Consider the following 22,007-nt stretch of genomic DNA (forward strand, 5'->3'; position numbering starts at 1 on the left):
GGAGTGGTTTATAAGGGTGACTCTTCTACATGTTATTGGAGCTTGAGAAGAGAAGAGGCCCTCGCGCACTCCTCCTCAAGGACCTTGGTGTGGCTGATGTTATCTTGAACATCAAGCTATTGAGAGATAATGAGGGTGGGATCACACTTCTGCAATCCCATTATGTTGAGAAGGTGTTGAGTCGTTTTGGATATTCGGACTGCACACCATCTCAAACACCATATGATCCTAGCGTGTTGATTCGAGAGTCCAAAGGCATGGCTAAAGATCAATTGAGATACTCTCAAATCATTGGTTCACTGATGTACCTAGCTAGCGCAACGAGGCCTGACATCGCGTTTGCTGTGAGCAAACTGAGCCGGTTTGTTTCTAAACCGGGCGATGTACATTGGCATGCTGTTGAAAGAGTTATGCGCTATCTGAAAGGTACTATTTACTATGGACTTCACTATACCGGAGACCCGTCAGTACTTGAAGGGTATAGTGATGCGAATTGGATCTCTCATGCTGATGAGATGAAGGCCACAACTTGGTATATGTTTACTCTTGGAGGTGGCACTGTTTCTTGGATGTCTTGCAAGCAAACGATCTTAACGAGATCGACAATGGAAGCAGAATTAACAGCATTAGACACTTCTGGTGTTGAAGCAGGATGGCTTCGAGATCTTTTGGTGGACTTGCCACTGGTTGATAAATCGGTTCCGGCTATCCTTATGAACTGTGATAATCAGACTGTCATCACCAAGGTGAAGAGTTCAAAGGACAACATGAAGTCCAACAAACACATAAGAATGAGATTAAAAGTTGTCAGAACATTAAGAAACTCCGGAGTGATAGCGCTGGACTATGTCCATACGGCTAAGAATCTGGCAGATCCCTTTACGAAAGGGCTATCACGTGTAGTGATAGATAGTGCATCGAGGGAGATGGGTATGAGACCCACATGAGTTGCCATGGTGGTAACCCAACCTATGTGATCGGAGATCCCGTGAAGTAGGATCTGGGAAAACAAACCAGTGGTGAACTGAGGAGAGTAACTTTACTAACCCACTCCGTTGGAGATGCAATACGCTCAGAAACTGTATGGAAGGATGACTACTGTCTTAATGTGTTCCAAGGCTTATATGTATAAGCAAGATGCTGTCCTACAGAGCGATCTTTGGAGGAACACACCTATGTGAGCCCGACTGCTAGTCACAGTTTATGAGATTGGGGTGATCTCTAGTAAGCTCATGAATAGGCCAGGAGTGTGACTTATATGCTCCACCCGAGGGGTCAGCCTTCGGCAGCCCAGTACTAGTAAGACATGTGGTGAAACTTCTTTACGCCAAACTGACAATTCAAGGCATAGTCCATTGTTCAGTTGTGAAGGAGTGTAGCTACTTGCTCTAGGTGAAGCTCAACCTTAACAGGTCTTCACTGAAAAACTAGTATATCAAAACAGCGTTTGGAACAAAGGACAAAGTGGGCCCCTGAGATCTGGTGGGGGATTGTTGAAATGTGAGATGGGCCTAGAGCCCATATAACAATTTCAGATTTGATCTCTAAGGGCCCATGTAGGTGGCATGACAAGGTGGTGGGATTTTTAGTCCCACCATGCTAGTGGAAGGAAAGTTGGAGTGGTTTATAAGGGTGGCTCTTCTACATGCTATTGGAGCTTGAGAAGAGAAGAGGCCCTCGCGCACTCCTCCTCCTCCGCTCGCCTCGCCACGCCATGCCTCGCCTCGTCACGACGCGCCGCGCCGTAGGTTGCGGGATTGAGCCGAGCCGAGCCGAGCCGAGCTCACTCCTATGCGCTTCTTGAGCCGAGCCGAGGCAAATAGGTTTTTGGGAAGCGACTACGCGACTGTCGCTTCCGATCCACTACTTCCTCTACGTCCGCGCCGTCTCCGTCATCACCATGTCCAGCGACGCCGAACGCGCCGCCGCCGAGAAGACCGAGGCCGACAAGAAGGCCGCCGAGGACGCTTCTGCTGCTGCTGTCACCGCGGCAGCGGCTTCTGCATGGCCTACTGGAGGGTATACGGCGTTTATCCCTCTTCTGATAATTTCTGTATTAGCAGTGCTAGCATCATGTGTAGATTTGTCTACTATTTGCATAGTACGTGCTTGTCTAGATCAGTACCAGTATGTTCCTAGTTCTATCAATGCCATGCTCGTTATCCACTTATGGATTAAATTAGTCGAAAAATTGCCTACTTTCTTAGCAATCCAAAAACCTAATATGTGTAGGAATTTTTCGGCAAGTGGCTTTGCCACAGCACTGAAAACTGGATAAGTTTACCGGTACGTATTTTAAGCGTTGGCAGACAAAGACCACTTTATGGCTCACGGCTATGAACGTGTTCTGGGTCATCGGTGCGTCCACGGGAACGATTGCTCCTGAACAGGAGAAGGCGTTCAGGGAGGGAACCACTGTGTTTCTCGGAGCAGTTCTTAGCGTGATCGGAGATAAACTGGTCGACGCATATTTACATGTGCATTTCGCCAAGGACTTGTGGGAGGCGCTCGAATCTAAGTTCGGGGCCGCCGATGCAGGGAGCGAGATGTATATTATAGAGCAGTTCCACGATTACAAGATGGTTGAGAACCGTCCTGTACTGGAGCAGGCTCATGAGATAATATGCATTGTTAAGGAGCTTGAGCTTCTGAAGTGCGAGTTACCGGGCAAGTTTGTCGCGGGCTGCATAATCGCTAAGCTCCCCAATTCCTGGAGGAACTTTTCCACCACTCTGAAACATCAGAGGCGTGAATTCTCTGTGGAGGATGTCATTGGCCATCTGAGTGTTGAGCAGAATTCGAGGGCGAAGGACTCGCACGGAAAAGGGGCCGAAGGGACTTCTGTTGCCAACATGGTGAACCAAAGGAACTTCAACTCCCACAAGTTCAAGGGAAAGAACGGTGTCCAACAGAATACCGACTTCAAGAAGAAGGGTAAGAAGACCTTCAAGAAGAACAAGAAGGATGAGGGCTGCTTTACTTGTGGTTCGGCTGAACATTGGGCCAACAAGTGCCCAAACAAGTTTAAGAAGTCAAGACAGGACTCCAAGTCTGTCAACATGATTGTGGGCAATAATGAGAATGGTGCATCTGGGTACGGTAATTTATTTACTGTTTTTTCAGTGTTTCAGCCTACTGATTGGTGGGTGGATACAGGTGCAGGTGTTCATGTGTGTGCTGACATTTCATTGTTCTCTTCTTACCAGGTCACAGGCCACGGGTCCGTATTGATGGGGAATGGCGCGAGTGCTTCTGTTCATGGTGTTGGCACGGTCGATCTGAAGTTTACTTCGGGAAGGATCGTGCAGCTAAAGAACGTGCAGCATGTCCCCGCCATCAAAAAGAACCTCGTTAGTGGCTCCCTTCTATGTAGAGAAGGGTTTAAGTTGGTATTCGAGTCTAATAAATTAGTTGTTACTAAGTATGGACTATTTGTTGGAAAAGGTTATGAGAGCGGAGGGATGTTCCGCCTTTCCCTCGCTGATTTCTATAATAAAGTCGTGAACCATATTCATTCGAGTGCTAATGAATCTGAGGTTTGGCATTCACGTCTTTGTCACATAAGTTTTGGTGTTATGACGCGGCTAGCTAAGTTGGATTTAATCCCGAGTTTCACTTTAGCCAAAGGTTCTAAGTGCCTGTCATGTGTGCAAGCTAAGCAACCTCGCCAGCCTCACAAGGCTGCGGAGGAGAGACACTTGGCACCATTAGAACTCATACATTCTGATTTTTGTGAGATGAACGGTGTATTGACTAAAGGTGGAAAGAAATACTTCATGACATTGATAGATGATTCCACTAGATATTGCTATGTGTATCTGTTAAATACTAAAGATGAGGCTCTACACTACTTTAAAATTTATAAGGCAGAAGTTGAGAATCAACTTGAAAAGAAAATTAAACGATTCCGTTCAGATCGTGGTGGAGAGTACTTCTCGAGTGAGTTTGATTCTTTCTATGCGGAACACGGCATTATTCATGAGAGGACGCCTCCCTATTCACCCCAGTCAAACGGGGTTGCCGAGCAGAAAAACCGTACTCTAACTGATCTGGTTAACGCCATGTTAGATACGTCGGGTTTATCCAAGGCATGGTGGGGGGAGGCTATATTGACGGCATGTCATGTCCTGAATAAAGTTCCGATAAAGGATAATGAGATCACTCCCTATGAGAGATGGGCAAAGAGAAGGACAACACTCTCGTACTTGCGTACTTGGGGCTGTTTGGCGAAAGTCAATGTGCTGATCCCCAAAAAGCGTAAGCTTGGACCCAAGACTGTGGACTGCGTTAATTTGGGCTACGCTAAGAACAACGTTGGCTATAGATTTCTAGTAGTGAAATCTGAGTTACCTGACCAAAAGGTCGGTACAATCATAAAGTCTAAGGATGCTACATTCTTTGAGGATATTTTTCCTATGAGAGATATGCAAAGCACTTCTAAACAGGAATCTGTGGAGACTCCTGAGCCTGCCATTCCTATGGAATATTATGAACGAACACATGATGAAAATCCTGAGGAGGATGACGAGGAAACCCTTGGTAGGGGCAAGAGACAAAGGACTGCAAAGACCTTTGGTGATGATTTCTTCGTGTACCTCGTGGATGATACTCCCACTTCTATCTCAGAAGTGTATGCCTCTCCAGAAGCTGACTACTGGAAGGATGCGGTCCGTAGCGAGATGGATTCCATCATGGCTAACGGGACATGGGAGATCACTGAGCGTCCCTATGGTTGCAAACCATTGGGATGTAAGTGGGTGTTCAAGAAAAAGCTTAGGCCCGATGGTACAATCGAAAAGTACAAGGCCAGGCTTGTGGCCAAAGGCTATGACCAGAAAGAAGAGGAAGATTTCTTCGATACTTATTCACCTGTGGCTAGACTGACCACCATTCGAGTATTACTCTCGTTGGCGGCCTCACATGGTCTTCTCGTCCATCAAATTAATGTTATGACGGCTTTTCTGAATGGAGAGCTAAATGAGGAAATCTACATGCAACAGCCAGATGGCTTTGTGATAGATGGTCAGGAAAGGAAGGTGTGTAAGTTGCTGAAATCTTTATATGGCCTGAAGCAAGCACCTAAGCAATGGCATGATAAGTTCAATACAACTCTGACATCTGTTGGTTTCGTTGTTAATGAGGCTGACAAATATGTATACTATCGCCATGGTGGGGGCGAAGGAGTTATAATGTGCTTGTATGTTGATGACATACTGATATTCAGAACAAACCTCAAAGTCATTGAGGAGGTCAAATCATTTCTGTCTCAGAACATTGAGATGAAGGACCTTGGTGTGGCTGATGTTATCTTGAACATCAAGCTACTGAGAGATAATGAGGGTGGGATCACACTTCTGCAATCCCATTATGTTGAGAAGGTGTTGAGTCATTTTGGATATTCGGACTGCACACCATCTCAAACACCATATGATCCTAGCGTGTTGATTCGAAAGTCCAAAGGCATGGCTGAAGATCAATTGAGATACTCTCAAATCATTGGTTCACTGATGTACCTAGCTAGCGCAACGAGGCCTGACATCGCCTTTGCTGTGAGCAAACTGAGCCAGTTTGTTTCTAAACCGGGTGATGTACATTGGCATGCTGTTGAAAGAGTTATGCGCTATCTGAAAGGTACTATGAACTATGGACTTCACTATATCGGAGACCCGTCGGTACTTGAAGGGTATAGTGATGCGAATTGGATCTCTGACGCTGATGAGATGAAGGCCACAACTTGGTATATGTTTACTCTTGGAGGTGGCGCTGTTTTCTGTAAGTCTTGCAAGCAAACGATCTTAACGAGATCGATAATGGAAGCAGAATTAACAGCATTAGACACTTCTGGTGTTGAAGCAGGATGGCTTCGAGATCTTTTGATGGACTTGCCAATGGTTGATAAACCGGTTCCGGCTATCCTTATGAACTGTGATAATCAGACTGTCATCACCAAGGTGAAGAGTTCAAAGGACAACGTGAAGTCCAACAAACACATAGGAATGATATTAAATGTTGTCAAAAAATTAAGAAACCCCGGAGTGATAGCGCTGGACTATGTCCATACGGCTAAGAATCTGGCAGATCCCTTTACGAAAGGGCTATCACGTGTAGTGATAGATAGTGCATCGAGGGAGATGGGTATGAGACCCACATGAGTTGCCATGGTGGTAACCCAACCTATGTGATCGGAGATCCCGTGAAGAAGGACCTGGGAAAACAAACCAGTGGTGAACTGAGGAGAGTAACTTTACTAACCCACTCCGTTGGAGATGCAATACTCTCGGAAACTGTATGGAAGGATGACTACTGTCTTAATGTGTTCCAAGGCTTATATGTATAAGCAAGATGCTGTCCTACAGAGCGATCTTTGGAGGAACACACCTATGTGAGCCCGACTGCTAGTCACAGTTTATGAGATTGGGGTGATCTCTAGTAAGCTCATGAATAGGCCAGGAGTGTGACTTATATGCTCCACCCGAGGGGTCAGCCTTCGGCAGCCCAGTACTAATAAGACATGTGGTGAAACTTCTTTACGCCAAACTGACAATTCAAGGCATAGTCCATTGTTCAGTTGTGAAGGAGTGTAGCTACTTGCTCTAGGTGAAGCTCAACCTTAACAGGTCTTCACTGAAACACTAGTATATCAAAACAGCGTTTGAAACAAAGGACAAAATGGGCCCCTGAGATCTGGTGGGGGATTGTTGAAATGTGAGATGGGCCTATTGCCCATATGACAATTTCAGATTTGATCTCTAAGGGCCCATGTAGGTGGCATGACAAAGTGGTGGGAAGTTTAGTCCCACCATGCTAGTCGAAGGAAAGTTGGAGTGGTTTATAAGGGTGGCTCTTCTACATGCTATTGAAGCTTGAGAAGAGAAGAGGCCCTCGCGCACTCCTCCTCCTCCGCTCGCCTCGTCACGACGCGACGCGACGCGGGTTGCGGGATTGAGCCGAGCCGAGCTCACTCCTATGCGCTTCTTTTTGCCGGTCAGGAACGGAGAGTCTTTGACAGGTAGGGCCACGATCTGAGACGTCGGATCGTGGGCTACCGACTTGGACGTGGGTTCAGCCCACGTCTCTCCACGCGCGGCCGCACATATATATATATATGGGGCGCTGCCAACCCTAGCCGCCGCGAAACAGAACGCATCTCCGCCTCCGCGCCCACGTCGTTCCTCTGCTGCTGCTGCCGCCGGCGACTCCATCCCGTTCACCGCGTACACGGTTGACGGGAGAGCAGGTCTCCGAAACTCCGTCTCTCTGGTTCCTGTACGGGAGAGAGGCGAATAGGTTTTTGGGAAGCGACTACGCGACTGCTCGCTTCCGATCCACTACTTCCTCTACGTCCGCGCCGTCTCCGTCATCACCATGTCCAGCGACGCCGAACGCGCCGCCGCCGAGAAGACCGAGGCCGACAAGAAGGCCGCCGAGGACGCTTCTGCTGCTGCTGTCACCGCAGCAGCGGCTTCTGCATGGCCTACTGGAGGGTATACCACGTTTATCCCTCTCCTGATAATTTCTGTATTAGCAGTGCTAGCATCATGTGTAGATTTGTCTACTATTTGCATAGTATGTGCTTGTCTAGATCAGTACCAGTATGTTCCTAGTTCTGTCAATGCCATGCTTGTTATCCACTTATGGATTAAATTAGTCGAAAAATTGCCTATTTTCTTAGCATCTTCCAGTGCTTTAGCTTGATTCCAAAAAAGAAAAAAATAGAGCCTGCGACAAGAGACGATTTTCTCTCTTGAACAAGGCTCCTTGATGAAAACCCTACGTAGCAGCCACGGCGGGGGCCAAACGACGAACCGTATCCACACATGCACCTCTCATCAAGTCTCGGTGACTGACCGGCAGCGACTTCAGCTTCTAAATCAGTGGTAGTTCCACTGCCAGTACCTGTCAGTTACTAGCTGCATACTACTCCCTCCGTAAACTAAAAATAGTGTTTTAATTTACGGAGGAAGTAGTATTTTTATTTCAAACGGTATATATCTAATTAAATCTCCTAGCAACACACACCACATGCTACATTATATGGACGTCCAATGACCGGCCATGGCATCCACGAAGCAGCCCAGGAAGGGCGACTTCGATCTTGACCGGCAAACATGAAGTGCCGGTGACTCACGTCTGTCCACACACCTGCGTGGAAAAACAAGCACCTCATCCATCCACATGTCCGCAGCTCCACTCTACGGACGAACCAGAGCACAATCCGACGTTGCACAGGGAATATATACGCTCCTGGTAGCACAGGGAATATATACAATCCTGCGTGGAAAAACTATAACCCGGGGCCTGGTAATATAAATATCAATAATAATAATCGTTCCATGTATATATAATATGTTACCAAGAAACTTCCCAAATGGTTATATATAAGATAACTCATGAATACTTAATATATCTTTTGAGAATAAGTACCGTAATATTTTTTTTGTAATATACTTTTGAATGCATACTTGGATGATATAAATGTGATAAAATTTAAAGAAGAAATTGGTTATTCCAAACTAGTGTAAAGTTACAAAGGTACTAGGCCAACTCGATAAAATCGTACTGATTACCAAGTTTAACTCACAAGGGACAAATCTCTGATATATACTACTCCCTCGTAAACTAATATAAGAGCGTTTAGGTCACTATTTTAGTGATCTAAACGCTCTTATATTAGTTTACAGAGGGAGTATATCCCTAAACAATATCCAATCATTATCAACGACTCTATTAGAATAATCGAGACGCAATACTGAATATTCACTGAAGACGTACCTTTCGTGAGGTCAAAAGAATACTGAATCTTTTGTAAATCTTTACCCCTTATCATGAAAAAATCGCATAGGACATCACGCGATGCCATCTTCTGTAAAGCGACTCGGCCGCCCCTGGGCATAGCTGCGTCTCGTCCGATGGGGTGTCTCCCGTCTCCGGCCGAAAGGCCATTCTCCAGGGAGCAGAAGAGGCTTGCTAGCCCCTGTCTCTAGATTGGGTGCGCTTGCTAGCCCCTGTACAACTAGCTAGGGCAAGCGATCAGGAGAAACGTAGATGCATATCGATTGGAAAGAATTATAAGATGGAGATCGATCTCTAGGCGCTCAGTCGCGATTTATCTCCTTTTTTAGGGATAGTCGCGATTTATCTCGCGGCGGCGTGGCTGTCGTCGTTCCTCCCACGGGCCTGTTGTACCCTAGTGCTAAATACTGCTTCGGGCCATGCTAAATACTGTTTCGGCCCGTGCACAGTACATACACGCCATCGCACACATTAGCTAGCTGGGGGCCCCTGGGCGAGAGAGGCCCGGGGCGGCCGCCCCCTGCCCCCCCTCAGGGCCGGCCCTGGGCGCAGGCAAGCTCCAGCCGAGGTGCATAGGGCCTAATAAATATTTCGGATTCTAATGTTTACTTTCTATAAGAATGTATTTTATATGAAACACGTGAAGATTTCAGAGTTTCACATCATTTTTTTTATTATGATATCAATATTTTTCATATACATTTGAAATTTTTATTTATATACGTTTATCATTTCATAAATATATGATTAAATTATCTATATTCTCATATAGGAGTACTTTTTTTAAAAAAATTCATGGATATTTTTTAAATATAACACATTTTTTTTAATATGATATCAACATTTTATAGTCAAGCTAACAGTCGGTTTATATTATGATCACATCTTTTAGAATTCAGCATTTTAATTTATTATTTGTGTTTATGTTATTAAATAGGTATTTAAAATATTTTAGAAAATGAGAATAAAATAAAAGAAGGAGAAAACAGGAAAAGGACGAACTTATTTCGTATATCCTGAGCCGGCCCATTTGTGAAGCCCTATTGCGATTGGTTGCTCCAACTCGCGTCAGGCGATCTATAGTCTCGCCCTCTTATTTGGTCCACGCGCAGCTCAGGTCCATAAGCGTTGGTGCTTCTTAGGCCCTGTGGGCCTCTTGTCCTTTGGACTACCATTGACGTCAGTTTTTGACCTCCTAATTTCTACTCCCTCTGTAAATATAACATCTTTTATATCTCTCTATATATAGCTATTACTTCGAATTTTGTTTTTCATTTTCAAGTGCTTTAGCTTGATGCAAATAATTCAGAGCCTGTGATCAAGAGTCGATTTTCTGTGTTAGAACTAGGCTCCTTGAGGAAAACCCTACGTAGCAACCACGGCGGGGCAAACAACAAAACGGCCTCCACACATGCGTCTCTCGTCAAGTCTCGGTGACTGACCGGCAGAGACTTCAGATTCTAAATCGCCGGTTGTTCCACTGCCAGTGCCTGTCAATTACTAGCTATACTTAGCCGAATGCAGTCCGCATATACTACTAGTATTTATATTTCTGACGGTATTACACTATTTTTATATCTAATTAAATCTCCTAGCAACATACACCGCATGCTACATTACATGGACGTCTTGTGACCTCCGGCCGTGGTGCAGGCCATGGCATCCACGAAGCAGCCCAGAATCGTTCCAACGAAGGACGGCTTCGATCTTGACCGGCAAATATGACTGGTAACTCACGTCTGCCCACACACCTGCCATCGAAAAACGAGCCCCTCATCCATCCACACGGCCGCAGCTCCACTCTACGAACAAACTATAGTTTCAAATAACCGGCTATAGCTCCGCTATAGCTGTTGAGCATGTTGCCGCTAAATGATTTCATGTATAATTTGCTGCTATAGCCTCGCTATAGCTGTTTTTAAGGGTTGCTGCTATATGTCATAGCCCGCTATTTAAAACATACAAACACGTGCCGCACGTGCCGGGGTCTGCTCATGTCTAGCGGCTCCCGGTCCGTGTGCATCCGCCGTGGAGGTGGACTTGGCATCACCGTCGGCACTCCATGTCGGCGGCATGCGTGCATTGACGTGCGGCTCATGTGCCATCACCGACCACGCCGAGTGGCGCAAGGTGGCGACTTCTTCTGATATTTGTGGCAGTAGCGTCGCCTTACCAGTAGCGCTTCCCTGTTTTATTAGTTTTTTTTCTGCATATTTGTTTTTTTAATAGGCTTTATACAATAATCTTTAGCATATCATACACATACAAATGTAATAATAGCATATAGATACAACTAGTCTCATAAATCATGTCATCATCATAATCATCATTGAACACAAAGTAGTCTCTCGTTATCATCTCGAAAATAGCGATACAAGTCTCGATTACTTGCAAATATATCGTCATCCATCTAAACAATGATATACGCGAGAAGAGCTATCACTTTGAGTGAGAGCGGAACTATGCAGTACATGAGTTCGTATCCCTCTCTCGCATTAGCGTGAACCTAAACTAACTACTGCCTGTCGCTCGGAAACCAGAATCCGGTACACCTGGGCTTGACACTCCGGCCACTCGTCATATATATACTCCTGGCGTAGCACTTCTTTGCCATCGATGATCTATGCACCTGCATCGTCACACGAGTCGATGATATGCAACATATATAGTTGAGCAACAGAAAGAGACATACTTGGCAAAAATAAAAACAACATATCATAAGCATAAATAACAAATTTCATCGTACCCAAAATGCCCTAACTAGAGTGATCTTCGCTAGTCGAGGAGGAGGACGGTTTAATTACATCACAAATAAAGTTTCGCCGTGCATAACTTAAAGTTTTGTCATACAGAAAGTATGGACTAAACGGACACATTGTCATATGATACGTCTCCGTCGTATCTATAATTTTTGATTGTTCCATGCCAATATTATTCAACTTTTATATACTTTTGGCAACTTTTTATACTATTTTTTGGGACTAACATATTGATCCAGTGCCCAGTGCCAGTTCCTGTCTGTTGCATGTTTTTTGTTTCGCAGAAACCCAATATCAAACGGAGTCCAAACGGGATAAAAACGGACGGAGATTTTTTTTTGGAATATTTATGATTTTTGGGAAGTGAAATCAACGCGAAACGGTGTCCAGGGTGGCCACGAGACAGGGGCGCGCCCTCCCCCCTGGGCACGGCCTGGGCTCTCGTGGGCCACCCGTAAGGCGGTTGACGCTCTTCTCTTGGCGCAAGAAAGCTAATTTTATTAGAAAGATCTGGGCGAAAGATTCACCCCAATCGGAGTTACGGATCTCCGGATATTTAAGAAACGGTGAAGGGGTAGAATCTGAGAACGCAGAAACAGAGAGATAGATCCAACCTCGTTGGGGCTCTCGCCCCTCCCATGCCATGGGAGCCAAGGACCAGAGGGGTAACCCTTCTCCCATCTAGGGAGGAGGTCAAGGAAGAAGAAGAAGAAGGGGGGCTCTCTCCCCCTTGCTTCCGGTGGCGCCGGAACGCCGCCGGGGGCCATCATCATCACTGCGATCTTCACTAACACCTCCGCCATCTTCACCAACATCTCCATCACCTTACCCCTTTTATCTACAGCTGTCCACTCTCCCGCAACCCGTTGTACCCTCTACTTGAAAATGGTGCTTTATGCTTCGTATTATTTTTCAATGATGTGTTGCCATCCTATGATGTCTGAGAAGATTTTCGTTGTCCTATCGGTGATTGATGAATTGCTATGATTGGTTTGAGTTGCATGTTTTATTATTGGTGCTGTCCTATTGTGCCCTCCGTGTCGCACAAGCGTGAGGGATTCCCGTTATAGGGTTTGCAATACGTTTATGATTTGCTTATGGTGGGTTGCGTGAGTGACTGAAACACAAACCCAAGTAAGTATGTTGTTTGCGTATGGGATAAAAGGGGACTTGATGATTTAATGCTATGGTTGGGTTTTACCTTAATGAATCTTTAGTAGTTGCGGATGCTTGCTAGAGTTCCAATCATAAGTGCATAGAATTCCAAGTAAGGGATGATATGTTAGCTTATGCCTCTCCCTCAAATAGAATTGCAATAGTGATTATCGGTCTAGTAACGTAGTCAGTTGCTTAGGGACAATTCCACAACTCCTATCACCACTTTTCACAATCGCTATATTTATTTTATTGCATCTTTATCTAAACAGCCCCTACTTTTTATTTACGCGTTCTTTACTTTCTTGCAAACCTATCCAACAACACCTATAAAGTACTTCTAGTTTCATACTTGTTCTAGGTAAAGCGAATGTCAATCGTGTGTAGAGTCGTATCAGTGGCCGATAGGACTTGAGAGAGTATTTGTTCTACCTTTATCTCCTCGCTGGGTTCGACACTCTTACTTATCGAAAGAGGCTACAACTATCCCGTATACTTGCGGGTTATCAAGACCTTTTTCTGGCGCCGTTGCCGGGGAGTCATAGCGTGGGGTGAATATTCTCGTGTGAGCTTGTTTGCTTTATCACTAAGTAATTTTTATTTACTGTTCTTAGTTGTATCTATCTTTAGTTAGGGATATGCAACACAAAATACCAAAAAAATTAGCTGTACTTGCTACTCATGAAGATGGGGTAACTCCTAAAACCCTCAATTCTCATTATGTGAAAGATATTATGTACTACTTTGATAATCCTGAGAAAACCCCATTCAACTTTATAATGGGAGACACGTTGGATCAACATGAATACTTTAGGGATTATCACTCGACACAAAAAGGAAAACTATTATGGGATCAATTTATTATGTTGCGTTGGTATGCCTGGAATCTTTACTTCAGATATGATATTACTTGTTGCTCTAGGATGGAGGCTCCACACCTTCCCTTTTCATGCAAATTTAATGATAATGAAACCTTAGCTTCTTATGCTAATGGTATATATGATTGCTATGATGTGGAACAAATAGAAGAATTTGTTGCTTCTAAGGCTGCTTATGAAATTGAATCTTTGTTTGAAAAGTATGAAGCTTTAGATGATGATGCTTATAGGCTTGAAAATCTTGCTATACTTAGATATTGCTATGAAAATTATGAATACAATTACTATATTAATGCATTTATTGACAAAGTCTCCGCTGTCCAAGAAGAGACTAATATTTTGCAGGAAGCTATGGAAAAAGAAATTGATGAAACTGTGAGCTCATTGGATGGAAAAGATGATGAGGAGAGCGAAGAACAAAAGGAGGAAGAGCGGATTAGCTACCCGTGCCCACCTCCTAATGAGAGTAACCCTCCAACTCATACATTATTTAATTCCCCTTCGTGCTTACCGAAGGATGATTGCTATGATGATTGCTATGATCCCTTGAATTTGTTTGAAATATCCCTTTTTGATGATGCTTGCTATGCTTGTGGCCAAGATGCCAATATGACTTATGCTTATGGAGATGAACTTGCTATAGTTCCTTATGTTAAACATGAGATTGTTGCTATTGCACCCACGTATGATAGTCCTATTATCTATTTGAATTCTCCCTACCACACTTTATCGGAGAAGTTTGTGCTTATTAAGGATTATATTGTTGGGTTGCCTTTTACCATTGCCTATGATGATTTTGATGAATGTAATATGCATGTGCTTACTGCTCCTACTTGCAATTATTATGAGAGAGGAACTATATGTCCACCTCTCTATGTTTCCAACACGATAGAGTTGCAAGAAACTGCTTATACTATGCATTGGCCTTTACTATGTGTGCATGAATTGTTCTTTTATGACATGCCGATGCATAGGAAGAGAGTTAGACCTCGTTGTTGCATGATATATGTTACTTTGTGCTCACTACTAAATTACAAATCATTGTTAATTAAAATTAGCTTTGATATACCTTGGGATCCGGGTGGATTCATTACTTGAGCACTAAATGCCTAGCTTAATGGCTTTAAAGAAAGCGCTGCCAGGGAGACAACCCGGAAGTTTTAGAGAGTCATTTATTTCCGTTGAGTGCTTTCATATAGTTTAAAAAAAAGAGGGGAACCTAAAATCTTTCAAAAAGGAAAGTGAAAGTGAGAGAGACAAGCATTGTTGAAGTGGGAGAGCTACTTGAACTTTGTTCATGCTCACGGAAACTTTCTGAATCTTAATTACAGAAACTTTTCATAAAAAATAATTATCCCCTTGTATAATTCCATTGTATTATAAAAATAATGTGTCAAGGTTTGCCTTTAGGATGTTTACAATGCTTGTTGGTTTGTACGATGCAGGACATAAACTTTGGCTGTAGTGCGCGATTTTACATTTTTAACTGGAACGTAAATTGGTTATGATTCCTTTTGCACTGTCTTGCTGTACAACTTGTTTATGTTTCCTAATTTTGGTAGAATTGTTTGGGTACCAGAAGTATGGTGGATGTTCAGATTGCTACAAACTGTTCTATTTTTGATAGATTCTGTTTTTGATGCTTAGTTTGCTTGTTTTGATGAATCTATCAATTTATATCAGTGGATTAAGCCATGGAAAAGTTATATTACAGTAGACACAATGCAAAAACAAAATTTGAATTGGTTTGCAACAGTACTTAGAGTGGTGATTTGCTTTATTATACTAACGGATCTTACCGAGTTTTCTGTTGAAGTTTTGTGTGGATGTAGTGTCTAATCGAGGATGTCTCGATATGAGGAAAAGGAAGAGAGGCAAGAGCTCAAGCTTAGGGATGCCCGAGGCACCCCAAGTAAATATTCAAGGAGACTCAAGCGTCTAAGCTTGGGGATGCCCCAGAAGGCATCCCCTCTTTCTTCAACAAGTATCGGTATGTTTTCGTATTCGTTTCGTTCATGCATTATGTGCAAGTCTTGGAGAGTCTTTTGCATTTAGTTTTCACTTTTCTTTTATGCACCATGCTGGTATGATATAGTCCTTGGTTGATTTATAAAATACTCATTGCACTTCACTTAAATCTTTTGAGTATGGCTTTATAGAATGCTTCATGTGCTTCGCTTATATCATTTGAAGTTTGGATTGCCTGTTTCTCTTCACATAGAAAACATCCATTTGTAGAATGGTCTTTTACTTCACTTATATTTGTTAGAGCATGGGCATATCTTTTGTAGAAAGAATTAAACTCTCTTGCTTCACTTATATCTTTTTAGAGAGATGACAAGAATTGGTCATTCACATGGTTAGTCATAAAATCCTACATAAACTTGTAGATCGCTGAATATGATATGTTTGATTCCTTGCAATAGTTTTGCGATATAAAGGTGGCGATATTAGAGTCATGCTAGTGGGTGGTTGTGGATTGTAGAGACACTTGTGTTGAGGTTTGCAAGTCCCTAGCATGCACGTATGGTAACCGTTGTGTGACAAATTTGAAGCATGGGGTGTTTCTTTGATTGTCTTCCTTATGAGTGGCGGTCGGGGATGAGCGATGGTCTTTTCCTACCAATCTATCCCCCTAGGGGCATGCGTAGTAGTACTTTGCTTCGAGGGCTAATAAACTTTTGCAATAAGTATATGAGTTCTTTATGACTAATGTGAGTCCATGGATTATACGCACTTTTACCTTTCCATCATTGCTAGCCTCTTCGGTACCGTGCATTGCCCTTTCTCACCTCGAGAGTTGGAGCAAACTTCGCCGGTGCATCCAAGCCCCGTGATACGATACGCTCTATCACACATAAGCCTCATTATATCTTCCTCAAAAAAGCCACCATACCTACCTACCATGGCATTTCCATAGCCATTTCGAGATATATTGCCATGCAACTTTCATCATCATCATCATATTCATGAATTGAGCATTCATTGTCATATTGCTTTGCATGATCGTAAGATAGCTAGCATGATGTTTGATGTCATTGCTACGCTAGATCACTGCACATCCCGGTACACTGCCGAAAGCATTCATATAGAGTCATATCTTTGTTCCAGTATCGAGTTGTAAGTAAATAAAAGTGTGATGATCATCATTATTAGAGCATTGTCCCAAAAAAAGGCCAAAGAAAAAAATAAAAAGAAAAAGAAAAAAAAGAAAAAGAAAAAAAGAAAAAAATAAAATAAAAAGGGGCAATGTTACTATCTCTTTTTCCACACTTGTGCTTCAAAGTAGCACCATGTTCTTCATGTAGTGAGTCTCATATCTTGTGCTTCAAAGTAGCACCATGTTCTTCATATAGATTGTCTCCTATGTTGTCACTTTCATATACTAGTGGGAATTTTCATTATAGAACTTGGCTTGTATATTCCAACAATGGGCTTTCTCAAATGCCCGAGGTCTTCATGAGCAAGCAAGTTGGATGTACACCCACTTAGTTTCTTTTGTTGAGCTTTCATACACTTATAGCTATTAGTGCATCCGTTGCATGGCAATCCCTACTCCTCGCATTGACATCAATTGATGGGCATCTCCATAGCCCGTTGATTAGCCGTGTGGATGTGAGACTTTCTCATTTTTTTGTCTTCTCCACAAAAACTCCATCATTATATTCTATTCCACCTATAGTGCTATATCCATGGCTTGTGCTCATGTATTGCGTGAGGGTTGAAAAAGCTGAAGCGCGTTAAAAATTACGAACCAATTGCTCGGCTTGTCATCGGGGTTGTGCATGATGGGGGCATTTTGTGTGACGAAAAAGAAGCATGGCCAAAATGTATGATTTTGTAGGGATAAGCTTGCTTTGGCCTTGTTGTTTTGAAAAGACATGATTGCTTTATTGGTATGCTCGAAGTATTATTGTTTTTATGTCAAATGATAGACTATTGCTTTGAATCACTCGTGTCTTAATATTCATGCCATGATTAGACATATGATCAAGATTATGCTAGGTAGCATTCCACATCAATTTTTTTATCATTTACCTACTCGAGGACGAGCAGGAATTAAGCTTGGGGATGCTGATACGTCTCCGTTGTATCTATAATTTTTTATTGTTCCATGCCAATATTATTCAACTTTTATATACTTTTGGCAACTTTTTATACTATTTTTTGGGACTAACATATTGATCCAGTGCCGAGTGCCAGTTCCTGTCTGTTGCATGTTTTTTGTTTCGCAGAAACCCAATATCAAACGGAGTCCAAAAGGGATAAAAACGGACGGAGATTTTTTTTGGAATATTTATGATTTTTGGGAAGTGAAATCAACGCGAAATGGTGTCCGGGGTGGCCACGAGACAGGGGGGCGCGCCCTCCCCCTAGGCGCGGCCTGGTCTCTCGTGGGCCACCCGTAAGGCGGTTGCCGCTCTTATTTTGGTGCAAGAAAGCTAATTTTATGAGAAAGATCTGGGCGAAAGATTCACCTCAATCGGAGTTACGGATCTCCGGATATTTAACAAACGGTGAAGGGGTAGAATCCGAGAATGCAGAAACAGAGAGATAGATCCAATCTCGTAGGGGCTCTCGCCCCTCCCACGCCATGGGAGCCAAGAACCATAGGGGAAACCCTTCTCCCATCTAGGGAGGAGGTCAAGGAAGAATAAGAAGAAGAAGGGGGGCTCTCTCCCCCTTGCTTCCGGTGGCGCCGGAACGCCGCCGGGGGCCATCATCATCACTGCGATCTTCACCAACACCTCCGCCATCTTCACCAACATCTCCATCACCTTCCCCCTTCTATCTACAGAGGTCCACTCTCCCGCAACCCGCTGTACCCTCTACTTAAACATGGTGCTTGATGCTTTGTATTATTTTCCAATGATGTGTTGCCATCCTAAGATGTCTGAGTAGATTTTCGTTGTCCTATCAGTGATTGATGAATTGCTATGATTGGTTTGAGTTGCATGTTTTATTATTGGTGCTATCCTATTGTGCCCTCCATGTCACGCAAGCGTGAGGGATTCCCGCTGTAGGGTTTGCAATATGTTTATGATTTGCTTATGGTGGGTTGCGTGAGTGACTGAAACACAAACCCAAGTAAGTATGTTGTTTGCGTATGGGATAAAAGGGACTTGATGATTTAATGCTATGGTTGGGTTTTACCTTAATGAATCTTTAGTAGTTGCGGATGCTTGCTAGAGTTCCAATCATAAGTGCATAGAATTCCAAGTAAGGGATGATATGTTAGCTTATGCCTCTCCCTCAAATAGAATTGCAATAGTGATTATCGGTCTAGTAACGTAGTCAGTTGCTTAGGGACAATTCCACAACTCCTATCACCACTTTTCACACTCGCTATATTTACTTTATTGCATCTTTATCTAAACAGCCCCTACTTTTTATTTATGCGTTCTTTACTTTCTTGCAAACCTATCCAACAACACCTACAAAGTACTTCAAGTTTCATACTTGTTCTAGGTAAAGCGAACGTCAAGCGTGCGTAGAGTCATATCAGTGGCCGATAGGACTTGAGAGAGTATTTGTTCTACCTTTAGCTCCTCGTTGGGTTCGACACTCTTATTTATCGAAAGAGGGTACAACTATCCCGTATACTTGTGGCCTATCATCATATATCGACAATCACTCCAACATGTCATGCCATCCATGGATGTCAAGGAGATAGTCCCCGAGCTTAGTGAAAGGCTTCATGTCGAGAAGCTGAGAGGCTACCCATGTCTGGACGTCTTCCCGCGACATTTTTCCTTCTTCTTAGAACATCCCTGTTTTTCCGACGACCTCCTTCATGATGATTTGGGCAAGTTCGCGCTGGATGTGATAGAACTCAGCTCAAAGTCGATGATCCTCGATATCTCCTACGTTCTTTGCCCATTGCAGAATATGGGCATCGCCGGATGTAGGTGACATGCGAAGGTTCTGGTGATCCCGTATGTACTCCAACATGTGGTGTAGGACATAGAATCCATCATTAAGAGAATCACTCGGTTGCTGGATGCAGCAGAAGTCGGTCTTATGGCCGAAGGCGAGCCTGCCGCCCCTTCTCTTCTTGTCCTTGACCTCTCCACCCCATGCTTGGTAGTAAAACATAGCACTGTCGAGAAAATCCTTGATGTGGGTGTAATCCTTTTTGTGAATGTTCTTCGACGAGTCCAAGTAAAGAGCGTGGGAGTATCGGTAGAGGATGATGAGGACGGCGCGCCCGCCGCTGTGCAAAATAAGTACACCTCAAATTAATTAGCCTCCACCATGCAAATGAATGATTGAAATCAAAGGAAGGATATCCGTGCGGATGACTTACATGGGATGATAAGGCATGAGAATCGCCTCCTTGTCCTTATTGGCGAGCATGAAACTGACGATGTATTCCCTCGCGTATTCAAGGTGCTTTGCACAGACTCCCAAGAAGCCCTCGTGCATGTAGTACGGGTCAGCGACACAGATATGAGGTATCTACTCAACCCCAATGATGTAGTTCATGTGCAAGGCATAAAGGCGGACAAACGTAAAATCCAGCTTCTTCAGGTGAAACATGTCAAATATGTAATCGAATCGAAGGAAGAACTTATCCGCAGGGAAGAAGTCGACGTACGAAAATTGCCGTGGAACGGTAACCACGTAGAGTGGGTATCCTGGATCTTTCAAGGCGATGAGGCCTTTCTCTATCCGCAAGACATCGTCATGAAGTCTCCTTAGATAGCCGAATCTGGCTAGCGCTCTTGCAGGTAGGATTGGTTGATCGGGAATATGCCATTTATCTGCACCGGGGATATCTATACGGTCTTGAAGCCGAGGCTGCTGAGGCGGCTGGATCATAGAATCAGCTCTTTTGCCTTTCCTCGCTCTCTTCCTAGACTTCCTTACTACCGGATGGTCGTCCATAATACGTTCAGCCTCCGGAGACGGCAATTCAGGCACCGACTCATGACGCTCAAACCCTGAGTAGGAGCCAGTATAGACATACTGTTGAGTGCCATCGTCGTCCTCATCCTCATCCATGACGACGTCATCAGCGACTAATGAAGCCTCTTCCTTACCCCATCTGCTATCACCCAACCCGACACACGACACTAATTGAGTAGGTGGGGTGTTGATGTTCATACCTTGCCGAGGCTGCGTGCTCGTGGGTGCGCTCCCGGCCGCCTCCAGACGAAGCAGACTCTTTGGCCACAATAGGACCCACCCATTGCAACAATCACCAAGCCGCCGCGGGGTCTCCTCATCATCCCCCACTAGTATCAAAGGAGGCAAATTCTCGTGGCCCGGTTTGACATTGGTCACGGAAACCTTGAAGACGTTCGGGGGGATCGGCCGGCTGTGGAACAATGGTTCCTTCGGCTGCATTATCGTCGCCTTCCCCACGTCCACCTTCTGATCGCCGATGGTGTATAATATGGTGCACGGGGTTTCGCCGGCCTGCAAAGAAAAGTCTGCGACATGAGACATCCGGAAGGCAACGAAAATGGTAGATTATACATTTATTGAAGGGGCCCGGTGTGCCAGATACCGTGAGGGCGTCGAGCTCAGCCAAAGACGAAGCACCGCCGAGCACGTTCGGTGCCGGAGCCGGTGCCGGAGTAGGTGCGGGGAACCAGTGCGGGAGCCGGTGCGGGAGCAAGTGCGGGAGCTAGTGCGGGAGCAGGTGCTGGTGCAATGCTAGTCGAGCTTCTCCCAAAGAAGTTAGCAAGGGGAAAGTCCGCTGCATTTTTTTCTGGATTTTGCCTGGTCCAATTGAAAACTGCCGGAACCAAGGAAGTAGACATATCTACAACCTCCTGTGTTGCGGCAGCTACCGCTATTGCTACTGTCTGAGATGATTTCTTCTTAACCGCAATCTCAACCTTCTTGTCGATGTTTTCTTCAGTTAACCTCCGTCTTTCCTTTCTCTCCTCCGTGGTCTCATGGTAGTACTTCTCTCCTCCGTGCATAACTCAAAGTTTTGTCATACAGAAAGTATGGACTAAACGGACACATTGTCATATGATACGTCTCCGTCGTATCTATAATTTTTGATTGTTCCATGCCAATATTATTCAACTTTTATATACTTTTGGCAACTTTTTATACTATTTTTTGGGACTAACATATTGATCCAGTGCCCAGTGCCAGTTCCTGTCTGTTGCATGTTTTTTGTTTCGCAGAAACCCAATATCAAACGGAGTCCAAACGGGATAAAAACGGACGGAGATTTTTTTTGGAATATTTATGATTTTTGGGAAGTGAAATCAACGCGAAATGGTGTCCGGGGTGGCCACGAGACAGGGGGCGCGCCCTCCCCCCTGGGCGCGGCCTGGACTCTCGTGGGCCACCCGTAAGGCGGTTGACGCTCTTCTTTTGGCGCAAGAAAGCTAATTTTATGAGAAAGATCTGGGCGAAAGATTCACCCCAATCGGAGTTACGGATCTCCGGATATTTA

Source organism: Triticum aestivum, chromosome 6B (genome assembly GCF_018294505.1).
Source record: "Triticum aestivum cultivar Chinese Spring chromosome 6B, IWGSC CS RefSeq v2.1, whole genome shotgun sequence".
In the NCBI taxonomy this organism is placed as follows: domain Eukaryota; kingdom Viridiplantae; phylum Streptophyta; class Magnoliopsida; order Poales; family Poaceae; genus Triticum; species Triticum aestivum.